Source organism: Rhodnius prolixus, unplaced genomic scaffold (assembly GCF_049639745.1).
Source record: "Rhodnius prolixus isolate KJV_2025 unplaced genomic scaffold, Rpr scaffold_3, whole genome shotgun sequence".
Taxonomy (NCBI): Eukaryota; Metazoa; Arthropoda; class Insecta; order Hemiptera; family Reduviidae; genus Rhodnius; species Rhodnius prolixus.
In genome coordinates, this window is record NW_027411603.1 from 30,770,564 (window position 1) to 30,788,590 (window position 18,027).

Consider the following 18,027-nt stretch of genomic DNA (forward strand, 5'->3'; position numbering starts at 1 on the left):
GGGATTCGCAAGGAATAATCTACATCGACTATCTGGAAAAGGGTAAAACTATTACAGGTGCATATTATTCATCGTTATTGGACCGTTTGAAAACCGAGCTGCAAGAAAAACGCCCACGATTGGCCCACAAAAAAGTCCTTTTCCATCAAGACAACGCACCAGCTCACACCTCAGCAGTTGTGGTCGCAAAATTAATGGAAATAGGGTTCCAACTCGTTTCACACCCCCCTTATTCTCCAGACTTGGCTCCCTCGGACTACTATTTGTTCCCCAATATGAAGAAATGGCTGGCGGGAAAAAGATTTTTTTCAAACGAGGAGGTGATTGCAGAAACGAATGGCTATTTTTCAGACTTGGACAAATCCTATTATTCGGAAGGGATCAACAAACTAGAGCAGCGTTGGACGAAGTGTATAAGCCTAAAAGGAGACTATGTTGAAAAATAAAAAAGGTTTACCCCAAAAAATTAAGTAGTTTTTATTTTTGCACGGACTTTTCAAACGACCCTCGTACATGCATGTTTTTGAAGTGTTATCAACAGGGAAGGGTAAAACCTAGGTTATCCAAGCGACTCTAGGTTCGTACTGCTTCTTCAAAGAGAAACAATAACAGACTGACTCCAATTCGGCCTTAGCCACCTAAGATTCGCAGCTGTCCGAACAGATTAAGGAAAAACAGTCCAAGCTCCAGCATTGTCAACCTATTCAGTTCAAGGCTCCTAAACCTAATCCATTCACAATCTTAACAATTCCTCACAAGATGGATGGATGATTCCTCGCTCTTTATAGAAACTCTACAGGAAAGATCGGGCATTAGCACAATTTTAGACTACAAAGCCCAGTGAGGAAACAAACCATGGGCCTGAGAGAGATCCGTGGAAGTCCTTACAGCAACTCACTACCAACTCTGAACGAGCTCTGAATCAATCTTCTGGTCTCTACCTTGAGAATAAATGCTGCAAGGTTCACTAAAATTGGAATCCGAACATGCATTCATCAATGGCGTACTAAACGATACGCCAATAGCTGGTTTAGCTCTTGATTTAGCCAGTATTTCTAGCAATTCCTTATCAAGAATCCTCATATGACTCGATAACCTGACTAGAAGTATATCTTTAATAAAAGCTAAATCTTCCAATATCCTAGTACATCCAACACTATTCCTGGAAGTGAAAACACTACGGCCTTTATCGCTAACTAACCGAAGTGATGCAAATCCCTTTTAAAGGAGAGTTGCGAGTCCACTCATCCAAAACAGAACAAAGAATAGCGTCAAGCTCGGCCTGGGATTCAGTAGTTCACTCTCCAAGTGTCTTTGTTGTCGTCAGGAATCACCTGAAACTATTGCAGAGCAAATTATTGAGGATTCTAAGGAATAATCCATATATATTATTATTATTAATAATAATATGTATGGATTATTCCTTATTATTAATAATAATAATATCTTAAACTTATTTGTACCCAGTTTTTCCCAAGAATGTACTCGTATGATTTTGTATTTCCGGATAATTATGCAATTTAATAGTTTTAATTTTGTCCGAAAAAATCTTGTTTTCCACTATATAGCTTTGTAACCAAATCCTGTTCTGTAACTCCATTGTTATCTAGCGATTCCGAAGTTTACACACGCTCTAATCTCTTAAAATCTCGAAGAAGAACGGTGTTTCGAGGCTACTACTTTACAGACATATTCTATTTATAAACTGGGGCTTAAGGCAATGTTCTTAAAATGGTTGATTTAGTTTTTTAAACATTTTAAGAGTGATCAAGTTGTTGCATGAATAAATGACTGCAAATTTGCTTGCAAAAGAAATCATAAAGGTTCTTTAGATGGATTTGTTTGAGTGAAAGAAGACTGTCTTACGAAAGTCTAGACTTCTGCTATTCATAGTCTAAACAGAAAATTTGGAATTGAGTTTAAATAACCATAAATTGTGTTTTGACAATAATGCTTTGGCAATAACTTGATGAGTAGGGAACGGATTCGTATGTATTTACATATTTTTTTCTAGACAATTTACAGACGTTTTTCAACTAGAAGTATTCATACTGACACTTTTTAAGCCGTTTGAGTCTACTTTTATTTCTCTTATTTCCACATATTTGGATGTTATCGCATATTTATACATATTTGATTAAAATAAATAAATTTTCTACATATTTAATCAAAATATGTACATATTTTTTCATATTTTTCATTTTGGGCATATTTTCATAATTGGGAGGTGGTTGACAGGAACTGTGGACCACAGACTGTAGGGCTGTGAATCACAGTGGCTACAATGGTTATTGTAATTTACACAGAATGCTGCTAAACAGTGACGGGCACTTGTTAGTTCTTTGAAGTTGTCTGACGTTCTCTGTTCTTTCAGCTCGTTCGTTGAAGTGTCCAATTCATTTCGTTCGGTCACTTAGTGTATTCTTTTTTGGGTGAAATGCCACGAACATCGGCCTCAAACAAACAACTGGTTGCTAAATATCTTCGCGAGTTTCCAGCAGAACTTTTTCGAAGTGATGGAGACATTTTGTACTTCACAGCTTGTGACAAGCGCGTTTCTTGCTCTCAACGTTCCCAAGTCACCCAACATATTGCCACCGGATCGCACATAGAGAATAAAAACAGAAAGAATGAGAGGACGTCCTACCAAGCCTTCCTTACATCTCCATCATCAAGTAAGTCTACACTGAGTACAGATCTGTGTCGGGCTTTGGTTAGAGCAGATATCCCTTTCCACAAACTTAAAAATCCTCATTTCAAAGGATTTTAGTCGTTACAAGTCCATCTTACGCCCGGATCGTCGTCACTTTACGTACCAACATTTGAAATTTCATGTGGTTGCAAACAATTTCGAAGAGTGAAGTTTTCAAAATTGAAAATTTAACACATCTTTTTATAAATAGTAAAAATGTTCTTTGATGTATAAATCATTATAACCCCCCCCCCCCAATCCATTTTCATAAAAAAAAATGTCCATTTTACTTAAATATTCCAGAAAATATTTTAAGAAAATCACATATTTTCCACATAATTGACGAAAATAAATGCATATTTTAATTAAATATTTGGCATTTTTAAATACATAAAAATCCGTTCCTTATTGATGAGTATTACATATGATTAAAGCATCAAGAGGGCAGCTTCTAAAATTAAAATACACTGTAATTCTTACGGAAGTACAGCTTAGGCACTGTTCCCTGTGTAATTTAAAAGCTGTAGGTATTTATCTTTTTTGTAGCGGTTCGCCAACTTTCAAGGAAGTTTAGGGACAAGTTTTGTGGAAAGTGACAATTGTGTACATTATTTCAAGGAAGAAATTGACTCTGTTATTAAATGAATTCATTCGCTCAGAACGTGAATGTAGAAAAATAATAACTGAACAATTTAATTACTAATTCCTTCTTGTTTAATAAAATTGGTTACTTTTTATTTTTGTTCTAGTTTTGCACAGAAAGAAACTATTTATTTTTATTATGCATTTTTAATGTATTTAATGTTAAATACGGTTTTGCATTTTTAAAATGTTTATTCATTTTATTATTATTTTCTATTTACGTTGTATGAAAATTTTAAGTGAAACTCATCAGTTGGATTAAGTCTTAAGTTGGATTAGTTGTAATTCATTTTTGTAATTAACGAAAGTCCATAATTGGCAATCATTTTCCAGTAATCAGGGAGTGAGTTCCTGGAAATTTCTTGCAAGTTTTCATTAATTTTCTTTCATTAATTATCGAGCCCCCTCAAGTCCAGTCATACACAGAATATGTTTAAATATATACTCAGGTTTATCAACAAAGTTGATGGCTGCATAGTCATTTTTGAATATAAAGAGAATACTTTGAACAACAATATTGTTTGTTTGAAAAAAAATATCACCTTTAACTATAGAGTTAATGATGATTCATTACTTTCACAGTAAACGATAAAAACGATTATGTTGGCTGTGACGTACAAAATTATATGAATGACAGGAAATATGGGCGACACAATAATTTGCAGACCAGCAACATATACTGTACTACACGCATAGGTTTGCTGATTCGTCGAGCTTTATAACATATTAATTCGGAACGATAATGTCTAATCTTATCTAATTTTATTTCAGTTTACTGATGAGCAGATTTACATATTATATAAAATACAATACTTATATTATTATTATTATTTTAATAGTAATAGTTACTAATGGCTAACGGTGCTAGCTTGGGTTGCCAGACACTCAGGACTCTAAAAGCTACCATTTGTGCTCTTAAGTGAGAATTTGTAGACTATAATAAAGAGAATTGTTTCATTAACTTGTTTTTATTAAAACTTTTAATATTGTACATTAATAACCAAATGTGTTCAACTAGATACAAATTTTAAATCAGTATTAACTCTACTTTACGCTACCAACCATTACTCAAACCATTGAGCTACTAACTTCTCTAGTATATTTATTATTGGTAGATTAAGCCCTTCGCTATCCACCCTTATTGAGCCTAAATACAGCTTAGACAATCGTGGAGTCCTTTAAAAACAGTTAAAGAGAATAAACGTGGAAAAAGACGGCAAAAAGTTTTTGATTTTCTTTTGTAAATATTATTTCATTTCATGTTGAAGCAATAAGAAACGTTCTCGTATGTTCATATATAATTATATAATAGGCAAAGAACTGTACTCTAGATGGCAATGCCCTTTTTTTTAACATGAATATTCCCAAAATAATGGAGAAGCTAAAATAATTTATTCCCAAATTTATTGTACCATTATCCCCTTAATACTGGCCAACCTTGACATTCAAATTCAAATAATAACAACAAGCTGCCATTTAAGGAATCCGGGCTATTATAAAACATTTCATAGGTTTTTACCATTTTAGCTTTTCTTGTTATATATTTTGGGAAAAATTATGAATCTCATTTTCCCAAAATTAGTCATTCAAGTGCTCTACATATGATAAATTTGAGCCCTATTATTACTTTAAAACCTAAGTTGGTTTTGCAGAGGATGCTATGGAAGTGATGAGTAACCTGTTCTTAATTAAACTAACAACATATAATGTCCTACTTTTAATTAATATATTATTTACAACAAATCAAGGATACAAAAAAAAATCCCTTGGTCTTGTGGTTAAACGTAAAATAAGAACCACAAATATGTATCTTAAAAGCTGTATTTCTTGTACCTTAGTACATACAATCTATTTTTGCTTTTTTAACAGGTCCTAGTGTTTTATGAAAAACTCACATGTGTCATATTGACAAAAAACATGTGTAAATATTTAAATGAATAAAAATAGAAATAAATCAAATAAAACACATTTTCGCCTCAGAGGAGCCCGAGGCAGTCTCGTGCCAACAGTGGGTCGCCACAGCACCCTCCTTCCTAGCAGCGCTGCGTAACATAGCGCTGCGGAGTTTTGCTGATTCGCCCGGATCGTGTAGCGTGATTCTGTGTGGTGTCGATCGGGTGTGCTCCCAGTTGTTTCTCTTGGACCTGGGTAGGCTCTGGCGCCGCTGGTGTTATGACAAGGCCTGGTGTGGCCAGTCCATAGGCCGCCTTGACCCGGTCGATGGTGACCGTTTTACTTTTGCCCCGTCGGTCGATACATAGGGTCTTGTCAGTTCGTGAGAGTACGGGATATGGACCTTCATAAGGCGGCGCCAGCGGGGACCTGTGCGCGTCGATCCTAAGGAAAACATGCGAACAGGTTCCCAATTGTTGATGAACAAATGGTTTTTGGCGGGCGTGCCAGACCGTCGGTGCCGGGCGCAGGGCTCTCATAGACCTTTTAAGTTGTTGAACCACCTCCGTCTGCGTCTGGTTAGTGAATTCCTCCCCAACGAATTCGCCTGGTAACCGTAGCGTGGTTCCATACACATACTCTGCAGGGGACAGTCCCGTATCCTCACGCACGGCTGCTCGTAAACCCAGCAAAACGGTGGGCAGTCTGTCCATCCAGCTATCTGTTCCATGGCAGCGTAGCGCTGTCTTCAGAGTCCTGTGCCATCGCTCTATAACACCATTAGCCTGCGGGTGATATGCGGTTGTTCGTTTGAGCTGAGTTCCTGTGAGCGCCGCCAGTTCATGATACACTCTTGACGTAAACTGCGTCCCCTGGTCGCTGGTGATTGTGGCTGTTGCAGTTCGACACCTCGCTGCAGATAGCCGGCGTGCAGGACTCTGGTAGTAAGTATAACCATTTGATTACAGCCCTGCCTACCGACGTACTAGCACAGGCAATGCGAGTGGTGGAGGCGTCGGTGCAGGACAAATATGAACATATGCGCAAATACCTTAAAGAAAGATATCAGGTCACTATTGACCAGCGGATCGAGCGACTGTTCGCAGAAGGGGAGCTAGGGGATCGACGCCCCTCGCAATTACTAAACGACCTGCGACGATTGGCTGCCGGCACTGATATCGGGCAGCATACCATCCGTCAGTTATGGCTCCAGCGACTGCCAATCCACACGCGCACTATCGTGGCAGCGCAGGAAGGTTCATTGGACAGCCTAGCACAAACCGCGGACAGAGTATGGGGAGTAGAGTGTCCAGAACACGGGATCGGTGAAACGCGATGTATCCGTAGCATCCAAAATACGCAGGTAACTAGCTACGCGACACCCATAGAGCGGGTAGATGACGTACCACTCCCGCATAGCACACATAACCAACACTCGCCTCAGCCGCGCGAAGTAGCACAAATAAAATCCCCTAAAGAACGGCGACGCGAGACTCGCAGCGCACAAGCCGCGAAATTGAAAGAACAGATTGCCCAACTAGAAAAGGAGCTGCGCAGCTTGGAGACTGACGAGCTCTGTTTTTTTCATCGGAAATTTGGCAGCAAAGCCTATAAATGTAAGCCCTCGTGCGGATGGCGGCCGGAAAACTGTTTGGGCAAGCGTTAGACGCGGCGAGCAGCTTGCCCCCCCTCTCAAGCCGCCTTTATGTAACTGACAGGCTCACCGGCACGATGTTTCTCGTCGATACAGGGGCGGAAGTGACCGCAATACCACCTCCGGCGGGCAGACAATCACTATCTACCGGAGAACCTAAGCTCACAGCCGCTAACGGAACCCCAATTCCACTTTACGGGCGACGGCCGATGCACCTGGACTTCGGCGAGGACCTAGCAGCACATTGGGACGTACTCATAGCAGGCGTGTCGCGGCCAATCCTGGGCGCGGATATTTTAAAGGCTTATGGCTGGACAGTTGACCTCCAAAACGGCAAGCTGATAGCGTCGACGACCGGAAACACCAAGAAGGAGGCACTTACCGTGCATACGCACCAAACTAGGCGCGGGGAAAACGCAGCCGACCGATACGAGGCAATATTGAACGAGTTCCCAAGGGTCGTGGGGGATGAGCCCATGACAGACAGAGTGTGTTCACATACCACACACACTATACTAACGAGGGCAGCTCCTTTTCTAGTTGGGCAATCTGTTCTTTCAATTTCGCGGCTTGTGCGCTGCGAGTCTCGCGTCGCCGTTCTTTAGGGGATTTTATTTGTGCTACTTCGCGCGGCTGAGGCGAGTGTTGGTTATGTGTGCTATGCGGGAGTGGTACGTCATCTACCCGCTCTATGGGTGTCGCGTAGCTAGTTACCTGCGTATTTTGGATGCTACGGATGCATCGCGTTTCACCGATCCCGTGTTCTGGACACTCTACTCCCCATACTCTGTCCGCGGTTTGTGCTAGGCTGTCCAATGACACACACTATACTATGGAGGCGCTGTTACCTTGCTGGCTGGATGCGGTAGTATAAGGCATTTATCAGTACTGCTGGACCTAGAGGATGTATTCATTTTGTTGGCGGGATGTTGTGGTACACCGTCTTCTACATCATCGCTGGGTTCTGGTTGTGCTTTTCTCCTTTTCGGCATGCTTGTTATTGTTGGGGTCACCACTTGTGGTTAAACGTAAAATAAGAACCACAAATATGTATCTTAAAAGCTGTATTTCTTGTACCTTAGTACATACAATCTATTTTTGCTTTTTTAACAGGTCCTAGTGTTTTATGAAAAACTCACATGTGTCATATTGACAAAAAACATGTGTAAATATTTAAATGAATAAAAATAGAAATAAATCAAATAAAACACATTTTCGCCTCAGAGGAGCCCGAGGCAGTCTCGTGCCAACAGTGGGTCGCCACAGTCTTTATTCCTTAATTCGAAATACAATAAACTATGGAATAAAACTACAAAGTTCAATCTAACCTTCTTGTTATAATACAAATATCCTTTAATAACCAAATGACGATATTTAACAAGTATTTAAAAGCATCGGTAATACTCCGTTATCTGTCCACCCACATGATGGTAGTAAAATTACATAGAAAAGTTAAAAATAACAACTAAAGGTGAACAACCTTCAGTTATGTAGTTGAAGAATAAGCGTGATACCCTCAAGGTGTAATAATGTTGGCCAACTGAGACAATTTCTCTGCGGAAAATCTCATAAAATGATAACAATTTGATTGCAATAAAGTGCATAACATAAAGCAACTGCATGGAAATGCAATTGCAAAGCTCAGAAGTTTGATAATATTTTCTACAACACTGAATGGATACAAAAACTATAAAATTAATCTAAAAATTTAAAACACGCTGCGAAAGCAGAATATTTCTCTCTTTAAAATACAGGATAAATATCCGTTATTAACTGTAATTAAATTTGAATTCTAGCATTCTCAATATCTTTCTTTACAAATCTACAAAAATTTTGGAAACCCTTGCCTTTGAGTATCTCAATTAATAAAAACATTTTTTGCTAATTTAAGAACATTCAGCCTGGACCTTGTGGAACTAAATTGGTACACGGAGTATCAATATTTTAGCTCCTCTATTGGGTTCTTTTATCATTATTTAGAAATTTATTTTTTAACATAATTACCAGCTAAAACATCTAATGGATCCTTTATAGATTTATTAAATTGGGCCTGAGAGAGACTGACATAAAGACAGAGAGAGAAATGTTTGTGATGCGATAAAGAATAATGAGAATAATGCCCTGAATACATTATGTATCTTGTATATTGATGCAATATAAAAAAAACATTTTTACGATCATTAGATAGCACAAGCAAGGGGCCCTTATTATGCAAGCAGAGTGATCTTTGTCTAATCTTGCGTAACTATTAATTTTGAACTTGTACGCTCAAAACTTCTAAACTAAAGCTTCTAAACACTTCTGAACTTCTAAAAGGAAGTGATGAAATATCTCCTTGAGACCAATTTGTGAATACCTACCAATTATAGCTACAAATAGTAAAGCCTTCTCTTTACGAATTTGTTGATTTCATTTTTTTTTTTTTTGAACTGTCATTCAGGTAGCTGTGAATCATAGATTGTTCAAACTTATTACAGTTGATTTCCATATGTTATTCTTATTTCTCTACAAGCGGGTTCAGTTCAGAACAACACAAAATCAGTTTATTCAGTTTATAAAGATGAAAAATAACTGTTGAAACTGGGTGATATTTGTTTTATATATTTATTTTTTGGACAAAAGCTAAACAAAAAAAAAATATGTTTTGGTTTATTGCCAAAATTAGCAATAATCCTCTGGCAGCTTTTAATTGATAGGACTTATCCGTTTATTATTTTTAGGTATCATTCATTATAAGTTTAAAAAATGTGTTAACCGTGCAAGATTAGAATTAGAATTAGAATAATATATGGGACGGGACCTACGCCCCACGGCACCGCAGCCACAAAAGACTTATTGTGCCAGCCCCTTCTTAGTTCTAGTAAGCGAACCCTCCCCTCCTAAAGAGGTTGAGGACCTTCCCTACTAGTTCTTTTTGCGCTACTACCTCCTTTGGTCTCAAAGTTCCAAAGGTTTCATAGCGCAAACGCTCAACAGGTGAGAGGCCGTTTCCTCCTCTTCCTGACACAATCTGCTCAACGGTTCCGAGCTGATAAGCCCCCACCTTGTGCAGATGCTTCCTGAACTTAAAGTACCCCGCGAATAGGCCTGTAATCAGAGTAATCAGATTTCTACCCCAAGCACAAGGTCTCTTTGGTTCTTTGCTTGCACAGCCAGGGCATCATAGTCTTGCTGTGTTTAACCCCCAGGACACATCACCCAGTTCTTTTCGTGCTCCCTCCCCTGGTGATGCCCCAGGACATGCTCCGGACCGATGAAAGGAGTGTTAGTTCCATTTCTGGGCCAGATGATCAGGCCCTCTCATTCCCTTCAATCCCCACATGACCAGCAATCCATTCCAGCCGAACTTTGTTGTACCAAGCCAGTAGTTCAAGGGCCTTTCTGCATTCCCAGACCAGGGAAGAGGTCATTCTGAAGGATACAAGAGCCTTCAGTGCAGCCTGGCTGTCCCGAAAAGATGCAAATCTCTCTGTTTCTAGGTTCCATTCGCAGGTTTTCCTCAGCACATATTTCAATAGCAAAAACCTCGGCCTGGAAGACTGTGGCGTATCTCCCAAGATTATGAGTACCTCGGGTTTAACCCCATACACTCCAGAACCAGTCCCACAGTCCATCTTAGAGCCAACGGTAAACCATCCGTGCAAGATAATAAAACTTAAAGTTAAATATATAACAATTCCAAAAAGACATTGACATTTTTTTACTATCTACTAGTTTGAAGTAAATATGATTCTTAATTATTATAGATATTCAGAATCAAAGACAAATGAAAAATTCCTGAAGTATTTATGTACAGACAAAGTTAAAGTAAATGAAATAAAAATCATTTCCGGCATTAAAGATAACCGGAAACTTCCTGTATGACAGTTGTATTAAGGGTTGGCTGTCAAAAAACTGCTCGAATAGCGTAATATTGGAACTCGCCCAACTCTAACCATTTTCCCCTCTTTTTCTATAAATGTTAAAATCCCCAAATGTTTTTTAAAATATAGGTCACAGACTTCTAGATAATATAGGAATTAGCTCGATGGTTAGCGCACTGGATATAAAGGCGTAGATCCCGTTGATTATGACCCCGGTGGCCAATCAACTCATCAATCTATCAACTCATGGAATAAGAGTGATCTATAATTTTTTTGCAAATAGTATGTAAAATATTGCTCTCTCTTCTCCATATAGTTGATACTCTAAAAGGCTTCCTTTTATTAATTGCCCTCATCTCCCTCATCTCTGCTTGTAAATACCTTCATCTCATTCATTATCTATAGCCTGCATTCCTTACTACTTGTAATTTTCTCGAATGGATGTCAGCAAACTGCTGCTGCACTCTTGCACTCATCTTTTGCACTTATCACATTTTACTAGATGCATATTTGTACAGTTGTAAATTTTCCAATAAATAAATTTAAAAAATATATTAGTTAGTTATAAAACTTCTTTGCAACAAGTACTCAATTAAAGGGCCTACATTCGATTAAAGTTTGAAAATGAATGAATAATTACAGCAAGTATTATTTAATTGATATTAACTATGTAATTTGTGCTCGCGTAAGACGAATTCAAGACTGAAATTTCGTTTTAACTCCGTAATTCAAATCACGGCAGTAATAGACCAATTCCAACTTTCACTTTTTCTTCCTTAATATGCGAGTGAATGTGATGATTATTCAGAATACAGATAAATCACACGAATAATCTGGAATAGAGTTAAAATGAAGTGCCCTTTTAATACTATGATGATGAGATACATCTTTTATTATTCTAACCGAAAATTTGTTTATGGGTGATTAAAAGGCCCAGCACAAGGGTCTGTGACATCTAATACATTCTAAAAAATATTATACTATAAGTGTAAATGAAATGTTGGGTACTAGCTGATTTGTGTACCTTTTTGGCGTTTAATCAACCCTTATACTTAACTTTTAAAACCAGATTTCCACTTTGGAGATTTCCACTTTTTCCATTAGTTTTTACTTTTTGTTTGTCAAAATAAATCGACCCAAGATGTACAATCTAGCGTTGCTCTTAATATTAACTATCAAATGCAGAAACAGCAGCATTCCAGTAAAATTAGGAGACTATTTCTACTTTTTCCAATGGTTTTTACTTCTTGTTTGTCAAAATAGATTGGCCTAAGATGTACAATCTAGCATCGGCCTTCATTAAAACTGTCCGGTAGGACAGTTGTATAAGGGTTGACCATCAAAAACTACACGAAAAAGCGTAACGTTGAAAAACACCCAACTTTGACAATTTTTTTCTCTTTTTCTATAAAAGATAAAATTCCCAAATTTTCTTTAAATTGTAGGACAAACCCTCCTTTATAACTGTAATTTTTTTGCAACCACCCACATCTAATAGGTTTCGAGAAAAAAGTTGCCGAAAATGAGCAAAAACGGCATTTTCAAAAAATGTTCTTGTTCTTGTTCTTCTTGTTGTTGTTCTTCTTCTTCTTGTTACCTTTTTTGTAAACAACGTAGCGCCTAAACGCGTGAACCGATTTTCATGAATGAGGTGTCATTCGATTCGGAATTTTATGTAGATGTGCCTTTTGGGGGTCGCGACGCTGTACATGGAATGGGAGAGGAGTTAGCCCCTTTTATGTAAGGCCCCCTCCAAAATTATTATTACTAATTACTCTGTAAATCTTGGCCCGATTTTGATAAAATTTGGTAGGATGATAGGGTTAGGGCTCCCCTACGTAACATTAAAGCGGCGATCAGCTCTTACACTTGTTAAGGGGAAGTGTAGCAATCGTTTCAAATTATCGACACGTGAACCGATTTTTATGAATGAAGTGTCATTCGAATCGAAATTTTATACAGATTTGCACTTTAAAAGTCTCGGCACCGTGCCTCATAAGGAGGGGAGTTTGCCCCACCCAAATAAGGCCCTTTCTAAAACTATTATTACCAATATTTCTATAAAGCTTAGTCCGATTTTGATAAAATTCAGCTCGAATAAGTGGTTAAAGCTCCTCTACGTTGCTGATTCTCTTGCTCCTACTAAGAGGAAGTACTGCAATCGTTTAAATTATCAATGAGTGAACCGATTTAAATCAATGAATTGTTCGATTAAAAAATCTTTGCCTCTTTGCCTTTTAGGGAGAAGTACTGCAATCCTAGTTTATTTTTCTTACTCCTCTTAAAAGGAAGTACTGAAATCGCAGTTTAATTTTGCTATTTACGTACAAATACCTTCCTATGTTATTCAAAACGCTTTCTCGAAAAAATTGTTATTGAGGATGGTTTGGGAGCCGCAACTACAATCATTTTTTAAAAAGATCTCTCCAGTGGTAGTTAACACCTTATCAGGTTATAATGATAGAATTGCTTATTCCAAATTTTAAAAAAATCTGTAAAGCAGATATGTAACTTTGTAAAATAGACAAAAAGGAAAATCTATCCAAAAGGTACAAAAATCTCCTTAACAAAAACTTACAGTTTAAAATGTTAAGTATAAGGGTTGATTAAACGCCAAAAGGTACACAAATCAGCGAGTACCCAACATTTCATTAATACTTCATTAATATTTAAGTAATTCTACTGCATTAATTTTCATTAATAAGTTATTTTTTAGAATTTATTAGATATCACAGACCCTTATGCTGGCCACTTCATTTATATTATTTTTTTGTTATAATTATGATAAATCACATATACGTACATGCATGTTAAAGTAAAGATAAAGTTAGAGTAGGCTACTGTCTTGAATTCGCCTTACCGAAATATTCGTGAGCACAATTAACACACAGTTAATAACAAGTAGATTATTAAACAATAATTATTCATTTCTCTATTGTAATTTAATTTAGTCCCCCTAATTTTACTTATAGTAAAATACTGGAATAATTTGCTGTCCTAAATATATGCATATCTTATTTACTTTATATTACATATATACAACATTGTGGGAAGAACACCTAGATTGAGAATGTAATTGAAGAAAACTATGTTACTTGCGATAAAGCCAGATAATTATTATAAACGTTTGACTACTTCATAAAATAACAATTACTTTAATCGAAGAATGAACTTAAACCGACGATTTTTATTTAAAAATAAAAATAAATAAATAAAATAAACAAAATCATTGATGTAAGTTAGTGTAAGCATTTTTTAAACAAGGTTTTGAATTTTTTAGCCTCATATTTTTATTTTATTTTTTATAACGTTTTTCTTTTTAACCTGTAATTAATAGTTTGATTATTATAGATAACTAGATATTACAGTCAATCTACAGTGCTACTTGAACATATATTTTGTAGACGAAAATGGCCAGCATAAGGGTCTGTGATATCTAATAAATTCTAAAAAATAACTTATTAATGAAAATTAATGCAGTAGAATTACTTAAATATTAATGAAGTATTAATGAAATGTTGGGTACTCGCTGATTTGTGTACCTTTTGGCGTTTAATCAACCCTTATACTTAACATTTTAAACTGTAAGTTTTTGTTAATATTAACTATGAAATGCAGAAACAGAAGCAATACAGTGAAATTAGGAGGAAATTTCCACTTTTTCTACTAGTTTTTACTTCTTGTTTATCAAAATACATCGACCCAAGAAGTTTTTGTTAAGGATATATAAATGTATATATTACTTTAATTTTTGTAACCTCCACATATTTATGAAAACCACAGAGCTAGTTAATATCGATGATTTCATGCACCTTTAGTTTTATTTCCTGGACGTTTTCGGGTTATCACTATGCAGTTTGATGAAGACAATTTACTTCAACTATGATTCTATCATATTCTCAGTGTACAGTATGATAATTTTTTTTTATCAGAGATAATTGGTATTTATGTATATTTTTGTTACAGTTCTAGCAGAGGGGCTGCCCTAATCTAGACGGTACCTATTTTCTGATGCCCATAACAATGAAGCATATCACATACTTATAACCCAGAACTGGCCTTAAAAAACTAAACTTTCGGTGCAAGCTAGAAATTCAAACAAAAATAATGAATTTTTAAACACACAATAAACAACAAATTAAAACAAACAAACAGACAAAAAAGCTAATAAAATAGCGATAAATGTAACAAAGTTTAGTTGAGGAGAAAGGCATGAAGAGTGGGTATCATGTAACGGTTCAAGGTTTATGTGCAATCTTTTGTATCGTGTTAGAAGTTCCAGCCTTGACAATGAGCACAGACACTTTATATTACCTACGTCAAAGAGGTGTCCCTTGTTACATTGACTGTCTCACAAATAATCTACTCTTAGAAAGTCACAAACCTAGTTATTTGATATCCATGTGTTTTCTTTCTTTATCAACTGTCATTAGAGTTCAGTTCCGTCCTGTGTTACTTCTTCGTCACTCTTTGGGTTAGTTTCTCCATAAAAGCAAAAAACAAAAACTAGAAAGGTCAATTGAGGTCAACATAGGCTATTAAAGTCGCAATATTTATGCTCACTCATCGCTGGAAACCTATCAAATGATTAAACCAACAAAATGCAAATAAGGCTTCTCTTATAAAGGCTAACTTTTATTGATGACGATTAAACAAGTTTAATCATAAATGTTGCTTTACATTACCAGTATGCGGTGCACTGGTAAATAAATGCCTGCTATGATTTCTGTGGCTCAAGTCAATGTGGATTTTAGGGTAGGTCTCAGAACCAAATATAGTAAAGGGAAAATCGTACAAAAATTCGAGAATAAGAAGATTGGTTTGCCTTACTCGCATCGTACATGATGCTACAGTTTTTATACAAACCTATCATACACAACTGTCACTTTACTAAAGGTTTGGCACTTTTCTTTTTTTCGTATCAACTGCCTTTATTTGGAACGTTTTCTTCAGAAAATGGATTTTGGGAGGCTATGAGTTGCAGCGTTAAACTGCGTTCTAACCAAGAAAGAATTTTTACTCAAATTCCTGGTTTTCGGTAAATAATTAGTGAAAATATTGCAGCTATTACTAAATATATAGGCGCCACGGTAGCCGAGCGGTTAGAGGCGAGACCTGCGAAGCTAATGTGTATTGTGGTACTGGGTTCGATTCCCGGACTTAGGCCTTGGATTTTATTTAATGGTTAATAAAAGAAATTTACAGTAAAGTATGTTTGCTAGTCGCCTCCGTCCGCGACACCTAGTTGGTAGTTGGACGTTAAGCCCCGCCTGAAAAAATAGGCGATTACTTTACTTTACTTACTAAAGCTAGTCGCCTCCGTCCGCGACACCTAGTTGGTAGTTGGACGTTAAGCCCCGCCTGAAAAAATAGGCGATTACTTTACTTTACTTACTAAATATATGGTCGTGTTTTTAAAAATTCGAGCTTTACAAAAAAGATCATTTGAACATTACGTTTTTTTTCTGGTTTCAGAATATTCTTTAACTAATTTAATGTATTCTAAAATCAAAATTTATTTGTTTGAGGTTATTTTAAACCTTTTAGATTAATCCAATCCTCTAAAATGCTTAACTCTGCCAGTTTTCTTAAGATTGAATAAAGATGGCGTGATGAAGAACAATGTTGTCAAAAGCGCCACTATAAAAAGTTGCAGGTGCCAATGAACTCAAATGTTGGAGCGCTTTAAATTAAATTTTTTAAACAAAGTCTAAGGTTTTTCAGAAAATTTACCAAGAAAAAAGTAAAAAGAGTTCATCCAGTATTCTATAGACCTAACTCTCAAACTGCTACAACTTACCAAATTTAAATTAGTCAGTGAAATTATGATATTAGCAAGAAGACAAAGTAAGTAAAGCAATCGCCTATTTTGTTCAGGGCAGGGCTTAGCGTCCAATTAACCCTCTTACAAATCCAAGCTTTATATACCCGCAACATCAACAGCTGCACCTGTTGGTTAGATCGCCTCAGATTTCGATATTAAGATTATAGTGATAAGAATGGCTTCGAAAGAATATCTGAGCAAGGTCCCAGAAAAGATTTTTAACTCTCATATACGCTTAGCAACCATCAGAGACTTGATCAAGGCAGGGAAGGTTTGGCCAGATTGATAAGCGGAGTGGCAGAGATAATTCTCAAATTGTCTGGTTAACATGGAATCGCCAGAAATATTAGGCTGTCCTACTTTTACTTACCACCCACGACATGTTGAAGTACCTCCATTGAATCGCAGCCAAAGATAGCCCGACATGAATTCTGTCCAGCTATGGCGATTTAGATCTTTTACACCTGAGTATCTGCGTTTCTATAAAAAATATAAAAATATACTTAGCGGATAATGATAACCTCATAGCAAAATTGATCATACATTATGCTAAACATCGTCTGATGGTTCAAGTTGCCAGAAAACAGCGAGGCAAATTAGAATAAAATAACATGATTCATTCTATTGTACGTAGCTACTAATAATTGCAGTCAACAAATAATGGCTTATCTGTAATAACCAGTTTCTTTAACTAGAGAAAATTAAATGAACATAATCTTATTACTTTAAACTCTAAACTTCACAAATGACTGAAATAATCTTACGAATACATTATTTCATTAATTAAAAAGCTCATTAGTACTGCCTAGTTATTAGCATAACTTGAACTTACTTATAGTCAGTCAGCTTTTGAGAATTTTCCCTGACATTAATGCAATTTGGGAATTGTCTTGGCACTAAATTAATAAAAAAAAAAAACACATAGTAATTTTGTTTTGAATCTACTCTAATGGCTAGTTTGGAACATAATTACAAATTGGATTCACTTATTGGCGAGGAATATTACTCATAATACATCTAGAAGTGTGAGAAAGTTCAATGTCCTTTATTTAACTAAAAACAATTTGTAAAAGGTTGAAACAAAAAAAACTGTGTAAAAATTAACATATATTAACAATTAGTATGTTTATAGTTTGGGAGTAGAAAAGTATTTTTCTCTTGTTACCTTCCAATCATTGTTATAAACATAGTAACCTGTTTCTCTTAAACCAAAAAGAGAAAAAGGTGCTTACTAGCCAAATGAAACCAAGTATATTGACTATTTCATTTGCATTAAAATAAATCTAAATCTAGTGACAAATTTAAGAGGTATTAGCATACTGATTTATGAAATCTTTTTAAAAAAAAGTTTAAGCTCACATAAAAATAAGCATTTAATGTGAAAATCAGTGTTTGGGAACTTTCTGAGTCTACGCAAAGAACATAAGTCAAAGTATAAGAACCATATTGATGTAGAAAA

At 36.3% G+C, this 18,027-nt stretch overlaps 1 long non-coding RNA gene across 1 annotated transcript in view; it reads right to left on the reverse strand.

Annotated features, from left to right (window-relative positions):
• LOC141453728 (uncharacterized) overlaps positions 1 to 17,710 on the reverse strand; it is a 34,374-nt gene extending 16,664 nt beyond the window's left edge. The window contains exons 1-3 of the long non-coding RNA XR_012458147.1: positions 17,401 to 17,710; positions 16,939 to 17,048; positions 1,202 to 1,340 (exon numbers count right to left, since the gene is read on the reverse strand). This is a non-coding gene — a long non-coding RNA (uncharacterized lncRNA). The remainder of the gene's footprint in view (positions 1 to 1,201; positions 1,341 to 16,938; positions 17,049 to 17,400) is intronic.
• Between the last annotated feature and the right edge of the window lie 317 nt (positions 17,711 to 18,027).